The sequence below is a fragment of the Acyrthosiphon pisum genome, chromosome A3, assembly GCF_005508785.2.
Source record: "Acyrthosiphon pisum isolate AL4f chromosome A3, pea_aphid_22Mar2018_4r6ur, whole genome shotgun sequence".
Classification (NCBI taxonomy): domain Eukaryota; kingdom Metazoa; phylum Arthropoda; class Insecta; order Hemiptera; family Aphididae; genus Acyrthosiphon; species Acyrthosiphon pisum.
In genome coordinates this window covers 20,298,242-20,308,498 of record NC_042496.1, presented here as the reverse complement: position 1 = coordinate 20,308,498, position 10,257 = coordinate 20,298,242, and the positions used below count along the sequence as shown (strand labels likewise).

The following is a 10,257-nucleotide window of genomic DNA, read 5'->3' as shown; positions in this document are numbered from 1 at the left end:
TGGGAAAATTTACTTTTTACCCCCCAAAGTACCAACTAGATTCACTTTCCTATCAGAAAAGGTACTGTTGAAGAAAATCCAAGCACTTTTACTGTCCTAAAAGGTGATGACAGACACAAAAAAAAATTAAAAAATTAAAAAATTAAAAAAAAAAAACACATAATTGTAAAATCAATACATTCATCGTTCCACTCAAAATCTAAAATTAAAGAATTTTAGTAATAAGTTGTTTTGGGGCTTAATATATGGCTGGTATAAGTTGTTGTTATGATGCCATAAATGATTCATTGACCTCTAACGTTCAATCAAGAGCAATCATGTTATAAATAATTCGGGACACAATTTTATTACATTGTTTACTGTTTACTATACACATTACATAATATAATTATGTATATACTTATAAATATATATTTATTTAAATAGTTATTGTCGTTATTTATAATACTCTTTAGTCTTTGACATGTGCCTCTTTATATATGAACACCTAACATAGGACTTACTTACATAGTATACATTTGATAACTAATAATAGCATTTTATTATTTACCTATACTAAATGTAAGCCTAAATTGTACCAAATATTATTTAGTACAACAACAAATTGAACATAATATATATAATCCATGTCGACAAAGCTACAAAATGATCAATAAATAAAAAAATTAATATAATATAATTTACGAATCCAAGACATAATAAATTCGAGTGATCTCATTAAAAATAATAGCAAATGAAAAAAAACTCCCATTGGAGGAACTTTGCCATATTATAATATGGAATAACTATTTAATATTTACACATCTATTATTATATTATTATATAATGTATAACAATGACGTACTCATGCACTAATATACTTGTAAGCGGGTTACAACACCATAGCCTTTTTAGTATTTTTTTTTTGCTATAATCGAAGTATATTAATTAGGTATATAGATGCAAGTCTTTAGTGGATCTATTTTATTTTGGATACCTATTTAATTTGAATCGTTTATAATACGCTTTAGCTATAAAATCATGGACTGGAGAGATGGTAAGGACTAAGGAGATATATTTTATACCTACAAAATTGCTTTAGCTAAGCTAGACGAGTTTTGGATCGAAACGTTAAATGCGGTTGGTGTTTGAATGTGTGTAGATTGTTTTAATATTTAGCGTCTCCCAATTGCTCACTAAACAAATAAAGCACAGATCGGATTGTTTTTTTTAGATAACAAGCCACTACACAAACAGTACCTAGCCTACCCACCACCAGTAATCGGTTGTTTTTTAGAGATAAAATTACATTTCTGGTATACTGCAGGTGTCAACAACACAATGTAATAAGAGCCAAAAATGTATAATATACTGCAACACTATAGTATTCAACGTAAATTTAAATTATTAGAAAATCTGTCGATATCACAAAAAGTGTTTTAAGTTTTAAAATTATGTATACTTGTTGTTATAATACAGGGAATGTTGTTCGACCTGAAATACTTACCCGAACTTACCAAAAATCTGAAAATGTCTAAAGTATTAATAATAAATAGGTAATATTAATATCACGTATCTTATCAAAATGACAAAACATGAGTAGGTACTATAATATGTACATAACTACATAGGTGACCTTTTATGCCGAACACTTGTTAGTTGGTATGTATTAAATATTCAATAGAACTTTTAAAAACATTGTCTTATCATGTCTTAGCTTACATTATAGCTAACTATAATACATTTTAAATTAAAATAGAAAATACATACGTACAGGGTTATTCTGTTCACAATAAACACTTATTGCCTCAAATAAATGAACAATTTTTTTAATATATTTCTTAAGTTGGTACTTACATAAGTAACTTTAAGTCATTACAAAACTAATTTTTTTATTACAACTTTTCAATTTTTACTTTTTCGAGTGACACTAATTTTTTATGTTACCTATATTCAGGAGCTGAATACTATTTTTACGAGAATTGTAATTTCGATTTTTGAACGATTATTAATTAGTTATAACTTGTAACTTATAAGCTTATAAGTACTTATTTAAGTTTAGATGATTGGTATAATAGTAAACAACCATTTTGTGGGGTACCTACTGGCTGCTACCTACTGACGTCCACACCACTTCACTAAATTTTAAATACATATAATATGTCCTATACCCGTTATTTTTAACAATATTAATTTACAACAAATATGTATTAATATTATTTATTACTTACTACAAGCAATAAATATGACTTCAGTTTTATTTTTTATATATAAATGGGTTATCAATTTATGATAATATTTAATATTATTTGAACTATCGTTTTTAATAACTTGTAAGTATCGCCATCAAAAAGTCAAACTATACTTAATAAAAAAATCAATTTAACTAAGCAGCAATAAGAAATGGGAAGTATCGGGCGGTACTTACCTAGTACTCGAGTAGATCACGTTTGATCACTGTTATGGATTTGTTAAAATATTCTAATTCGATGATAAATCATTAATATATTATTTGAAATAGATGCTGTTAAAATGATATTTCATAATTAATTTATATTACTTTAAGTTATTGTTCCCTCAAGTATTAGTAATACGGTAGGTTGTAACTCATTTTTACTAAAAAAATTATAATATATTTATAATACCTATTAGGTATATCATGTATTAGTGTAATTAATTTATATGCCATACTAACGGATTGTAGAACGGTGTGGTTAGGTCCGTGATCCATGGTATTAATAACTTAAAATTAACAATTAAAAAAATTAAATTGTGTGTACTATAAGTAATAATGATATACGTAGTAACGAAAAATGTCAAGTCCCAACGAATAATATCCTTTGAATTATCTACAAAAAATTAATTAAACTTGTTACTAGATTCTGAGTATATAGCAATGAATTTATTGATTTTCGATAATGGTTTTTTGTTTTGTATCTTAAAAGAGTAAAAGACATATTTTAGTAGAGAAAATGCTTTGACCATCAATTTCGTCAGAAGTTTCTGTTAGAAAATTGGATTGAGTTGGTACTTTTGGGAGGTCAAAATTGAAAATTCTCAGTACCTATACTTTATAAAATAACCGGGAAAAACAAAAAAATAAATACGAACATTTGTTAAAATTCTAATATTTGTATTAAAATAATTATCTAATATCAATATCTAATAACCTCGGTTGCCAAAAAAAAGGACTTTTTCGGATCGTTTTTCATCGTAAACAATGATGGAATTCAAAATCAACATAGTTATTCAATACAGTGCAGCCTACCATATCAATGACGAGATACACTTGTCTGAAAAATGATAATATAAACATTTAATAAACATTTTAGGCAAATAAGAATATTCATTTTAGAACTATGTACAACAATAAAACAAAATTGATTTTGTCAAAAAGTAGGTTTATGTTAATATTATATACTACAATTTTCCGTATATTTTTTTAAAGGTTTTCATGATTATTAAAAAAAGTACGAATAATATTTTACTTTTGACCCTCCAAAGCAACTAGACCCATTTTAGAGATCAAAGCATTTTGTCTATTATAAAATATGTCTTCACACACACACATACACACACACACACACACACACACACACACACACACACACACACACATCTAAAACCTAAAAAGAGTATATCAATTTATTGAAGTATGTTATATACTATACATATAGTGGGCACTAATATGCCAAGAGAACCTTAGGAGGGACTGTCAACTAAATTCTAATGAAACTATAATTTTAAGTAGTATTTTGAGCTATGTCTTATTGATTATTTGACAATTAGATAATTAAACTGCGTAATAATATAATATATGGCCTTCCTTTCCATATTTTAATTTTTATATTTATGTGTAAACTATCTGTAATAATTGGAATCGTTAAAGAATATTTTAGTCTAACTCTACATGATTATATACAAAATTAAACTTTATTATCTAGATACTACCCAAAATAATTCTGAACTTATAAAATAAATTGTTTATTTAGAACAGGTGGAACCTTCCTCTGCTCCAAAGTCACATTTATGGTAATATATGAAAATCAAAATAAATGTACCCATCCATATTTCAATATTTGCCGATTACTACCAGTCTTATAATTGCTCGGACTATAATAGCTTCCTCTCAACATTTAAATTAAAATTGCAACAATTAGTCAGTTTAAATATTACTATTACAATTATATAATACAATTTATCTATAGTATGTTTGTCATTTTGGAAATACTGACAATAAAAGAGAACATAATGATTTACGATAATTTATTTAACTATTACAACATATTCTATGCTTAATATTTTTAAATAAATTTCATGTATTCCAACACTTATTAATTATTTAAAAGTGGAAATTATCTGATTAATTACATCACGTAATTAAAAATGCAATCAATCAACTATATTTTAGGTCTATTTGCATCTCGATTTTAATTAAATTAAGCGACTTTTTGACCGTTAATATTGCAAAGTGTAAAATACAATGCAATTTCATCATTGGCGTCTCTGTAGTGGTCAACTACCTAATACCTATAGGTACTTCCATCGTTAAATGTCTCATTTAAACTATATCTTGCAATTCAATAACGTCATTATTTATATTATGGACTACTTAATAATTAAAAGAAAAAAAAGCTTATTCTTTGTTATACAAACTTGATTTTGACACGCTAAATTTTTTAGTTACTAAAAACTATACAACATTGTAATTTGTCGTTTCCATTATTACAACGTGATTCGAACCGAATCGGGATTTTTTTATTGGTAGGTACATTTTATTATAATATCAAACAAGTGAGATCTTATAAGCTATAAGTTATAATGATATTAAATGTTTATTGTTTAATGTAAAATTGTTATAGCAGTTATAGAACCCTCCTCTATAACATTGGATAAAATAATGAGTATAAAATAAGTCATTCATTTAAAGTTAAATCAGAACGAATACCAACTTTTAGCAACTAAGTTTATAGGTAGATACTGTTGCTGTATTGATAATCAAGAAATATAGAATCACAGAATGTTTATAGTGCCTATATAATATATATACCTAATAGAAATATATGTAATATTTATCTCGCAATATACAATCAAAGATTTTGAACAGAGTACAGAGATTATGATCAAAAAAATATCAAAATTTCGTAAGAAAATAGTGTTTTTGATATTTCTTCATGACGTTCTTGTATTACCTATATATTTACAAAAACTACCACAGTAAATTACTTACAAATTATTACCCATAATCAATTTAAATCCATGTCCAATACGTCATATTCAATAATTAATTTAATTTTTATAAAATTTAAAATTTTTTAATTAGAATATGATAACTTACAAACAATTATATTATAGTACCTAACTACCTATTATTATAGTTAACTAAACAGTGAACATGATTTTCATAGATTTTTTTCACGGTTTTATTAAATATAGGTACAGTAAATTATTCAGTTTATTTCAGTGACGGATCAGAATTCAAAATTATTAAGATATTCATATTTCGTACAATAAATGTATTAAGTAATTGTATCACAGCTTTTTTTTTAGTTAAACAGCACATTTTCTTACAAATCTTATAATTTTAATAAAACTAAAATATTATTTATTTCTAAGTTAAAAGTTCATTAAATAGAGAACTTTTGGAGTATTTGTATTATTTACCACAACTAACAAGTGTTTTTCTTGAGAAAACAAACTACACAGTATTTTAAAAACCAATATAATATATAAATTATTTATAGTTTTCTTGTTGATGGTCCCGATCAAAATCTAAAATAACCCATATTAACTTTCGTATGTAATTTAAATCGAAAAATACTTAAATTAAATTATAATATGAACCAACGGATGAAATATAAAATATAAATCCTACTGCAGGGTGAAAGGCGGGCGTTAAGAGTACTTGCCTCGTCACAATAAGATAGGGTTGTATAATTAATCATCGCAATCATAATAATTGCAAAAACGATTTTGAATATAGCACATTATTTAAACAAAAATACATGTTTGTCATTTTCTAAATTTTAAATGTGAATAAAATAACATCTTTAGAAAATATATTTGTAGTTCATTAGTGAATAACATACCTATAGTTAAGTAGGTGGTAAAATTTGATTAAAATTAAATCATTATAATAATATATGTATTAGAATGTAAATAATAGATAAATAAGTACCTAGGAGAATATACCAAACAATATGTCTAGCCAAATATTATTCAATAGTAATTTAATAGAAAACTAGAAAGGAAGGAATTATGGAAGGAATATTAATCTTCTTAATACAGAAATTGTATGTTTAGCATTTAATTAAAATTATTGCTATTAGGTTTAGGTATTATTCTTGGTATATATTTCTACGTATTTCTATTATTGGATTTTTTTAACGATTTGTTTAATGTTTTGAGCCAACATTAAATGTTTTATTACCAAAAAATAAGATTTGGGAATTAAAACACGCCATGGATATTAAAAGCTATGAATAAAGTTTTGAGTTTTATAACTATTGGTGTTTTATACTAATGATGCAGTAATACCATCATCAAGTAAAAGGAATACATATGGAAACGACTCCACAGATAGTGATCATTTTGAACTATTTGTTTGAACCCAAAGTTGCGCAAAGTACTAATTGCCAGGAAATTCAAGTCGGCTTTATTTAACATAAGTTTATGATAGGTAATCAAATCAAAAATTTAAGATTATAAAGATTTGTAAACCGTGATTCCCATTAAAAAACTTTATAATTTATAAATTGATTTAACTCTGGGGCCACATTTAACTACAGTATGGTATGAAAATGTGAGTATACATTTCTGTGATTGGATTATAGCCAATGTAAATTTTAGAGCACTGTGTTGAATAGCAATTGTGTATATTATCTTAATTTTTCTTTATTTATATTTTGTTGATATACATGGTATCAACAAATGCACATATTATATTTATTGTGCAATGTAGGATCTACTTTTTTGGTAAAGAGAAGCGTATAAAAATGCAAGAACTTGCAATAAAATGCAATAATATATTAAGATATATTGAGAATATGGTCCGAGTAAGTAGTAACACATTTTTTGAATTGAGTATTTTTATATTTTTTTGTTTTTTAATCAACATTATTAATGAACACTACTTATATGTCATATAACAATATACTAGGATTTAGGATGTGTAATATAAAATAATATTGGAGAAAAACGGGAAGTACAATTATTGCTCTTTAGAATTGCAAAAAACATAAATACAACTCTAATAATAGTAATATACTAATATATTATATCTGAATAAAGACACTATTTTCAAAGTTCGAGTAAATATAAAATAATATTGCTGGTAACATAATTCAAATTTGACAAAAAAGATCAATCAAAAGATTTTTGAATTCGAAAACTAAAATTTCTTATTAAACTAACTAAAGACTAAACCTTCTTGGTACATATTATATTTTACATGTATTCGTAGACTGTACGTATGAAGAGACTATACACCAAAAAGCTAAAACTAGGTTCACGGTGTAACAAACAGATACCAAAGTACAACATTTATATAGCAGGTACTCAAAAAAATTAATAATTGATTAGGTACCTAAGTAAATAACGCGACGACACTACGTGTTTAATATACCCAATAGCCGCGAGTATGACAGTATAATACTAAATTGCATACGGTCTACGACTTTATAATGTAATGACTCAGTACGATTAGTAAAATATAATATTTTAGCCACGATAAAATCAGAGTTTTTAAATACTATAAAGTATATTATTGTTGTATTTTTTCAAACTAATAAACAATTTAAAATGAAAAAAAAATGTACAATAATAATACTAAATACATCATACCTAGCCACCTAGGTACATATCGAAATTATGGACTTACCGAGGTTTTCATTATCCGCGTGTAGACAAATGTTATCCGCATAAGGGGCGACGGTTAGGCGTAAGTTTAGGCAGGTAAGTTAGGTATAATATGTCCCCGTGCCTGTTTAATAAATATTATGTTTTGTAAAGTTGACGGCGTCGCACAGGGAAGACGGGACCCGCAAAAACGGATAAATAAATCGCTTCGAACCGGAGGGATAGATGAAAAAAAAACAAAACGGTTAAATTTATCACAAAGGGCGTCGGTTGAAACTTTGGCGCGCGCGAACTTGCGACGCGGCACGTTCACTCGACGAATTCGCGGCGGCGGCAAACACACTCACACAAGTACCACTGACACATGCGGTCGCGAAACGCGTACTCAGAGAGAGAGATTCGCATACACGACGCACGCGATCGTCCGTCCGCCGGTCACCGGTGATCTGCGCGCGCGGTCACGTAACGCGCGTCGTTTACACGTACGATATTGTATCGTAATAGTGGTCGCGCGCCGGCCGGCGACGACGGATTCCACGGAACAGCGGACCGCCCGCGCGTCCGACGGTGGCGCGCCCGCGGCGGCGGCGCAAAGCTCGTGTAGCCGTCGACGTTGCCGGCCAGCCGAGACACTCCGAGCAGGCTGTTCGCGACGGCAAAGTTGGCGGGAAACCCTGGACCCCCCTCACTTGACTAGTTCCGCGGCCAGGGTCACCACCGCCGTCGCCGTTGTGTACCGCCAAAAGAATCCAGTGCTTGTCTTTTGGGCGGGGGGGGGGGACGTAGGAGGACCAAGTACGTCAACGCAATATTATGTTCAGATATTTTAGCGTACCCCTACTTTTTTTTCGATTCTGGTCGTACGTTACTTTATTTAGGATTTTTTTACAAAATTAAAAATATGATACTTTTGAAAAAAAACTGTTTACAAAATGTGTGAATGTGTTTTGATAATTTGATTGAGTGATACATGATAATTATGTAATAATTACGTACAATAGTCAATATTTGGGTATGAACTATAAGATAAGAACTGATAAATGATAATAGTTGCAGACGTTGTACTGTTGTTGATGGACATAGGCAGAGATCAGGAAAGGCTTAGAGGACTTAGCACCCCCTAAAATGATTAACCCCCATGTTAACCCCCTAAAATTTGAATGGATTTTCGCCTATTTATAAAATAGATCAACAACCTTTTAAGCACGAACGTTAAAAGACAAGAAAACTAAGAATATTTGTCCTAAAAGGCAATTTTATAAGACAGTTATAAGTCAGGTATAAAATATATGAAACCTATTCTTATTTATGGAGTTTATCAAATTAAGATTAATACAATTGTTTGTTTATAATGTGAAATGCTCCTATTTAGTCAATTCAGTTGGTGGGCTGTACATCTCTTGCGGAATTAGCTTAGTCCTTACAATATGTTTCTTGACATCATTCGAATTCGGGATTGATTTTAGACATATTGCACAAAAAATATACACATTAGATAAAATATAATATGAATTCACATATATTTATTTTACATTCTGTGTGGAACGATGAATGTATTGATTTTACAATGATGTTTTTTTTTTTTAATTTTAAAATTAATTTTTTTATTTTTGTGTCTGTCATCACCTTTTAGGACAGTAAAAGTGCTTCGATTGTCTTCAACAGTATCTTTTCTGATAGGAAAGTAAATCTAGTTGATACTTTGGAAGGTCAAAAGTAAATTTTTTCCAGTAGTTTCCAAAAGTGCATTGGAAAACAAAAGTTTAGGCTAGGTTAGGTTAGGTTAAGTTAAAACAAAAGAAAAATTAAGGAAAAAACGTGAATTTTTACGCAAAATCTGTTTTCGAGAAAATTGATTTTGGTTTTTGGTGTAACTTTAAAACAAATTACCGTAGATACATGAAATTTTAAACTATTTCTATTTTCTATGCATGATGAAATTTTCAAAATATTTAAGAATTCGTAAATTTTTTCTTTTTAAATCTAAGATTTGAAAATGTAATACAAGATTCCTCATAATATTGTCTACCTTTATAGATATATAAATAAATAAATAAAATAAATGTCTACAAGAAAGTCAAATCAAATTTTTATGAGTGTTTGAAATTCATATTTTTACAACATTTGATATTCGCTCGATTTCTCATGTAACGATTTTTTTATTTTATTGTAATTAAAAAACGAATAACTGTAGATATTTGAAAATTTCACTGAATGTTAATATTTTCATTTTCTATACAACATAAAATTTTGAAAATATTTTGACTCTTTTTGAGCTATTTACGGACATTCTCAGTTTTTAATTTTTTTTAGTTTTTTTTTTCCATAAATATGAATAAAATTGTGTTTGTTGGGTAAAAAAACATGAAAATTTAATGCGAGACTCATGATATATTGTTACAATAGCAGTTGAAAAATATT

The 10,257-nt window shown here is 27.9% G+C and overlaps 1 protein-coding gene across 2 annotated transcripts in view; it reads right to left on the bottom strand.

The window, feature by feature from the left end:
• Positions 1-8,342, bottom strand: part of LOC100162637 (high affinity cAMP-specific and IBMX-insensitive 3',5'-cyclic phosphodiesterase 8) — a 79,525-nt gene extending 71,183 nt beyond the window's left edge. Inside the window, exon 1 of one of the 2 annotated variants that reach the window (XM_029491512.1) lies at positions 7,859-8,342. The gene's annotated coding sequence lies outside the window, so the exon portion shown is untranslated. The remainder of the gene's footprint in view (positions 1-7,858) is intronic. The other variant, XM_029491513.1, reaches the window with a different exon arrangement.
• Between the last annotated feature and the right edge of the window lie 1,915 nt (positions 8,343-10,257).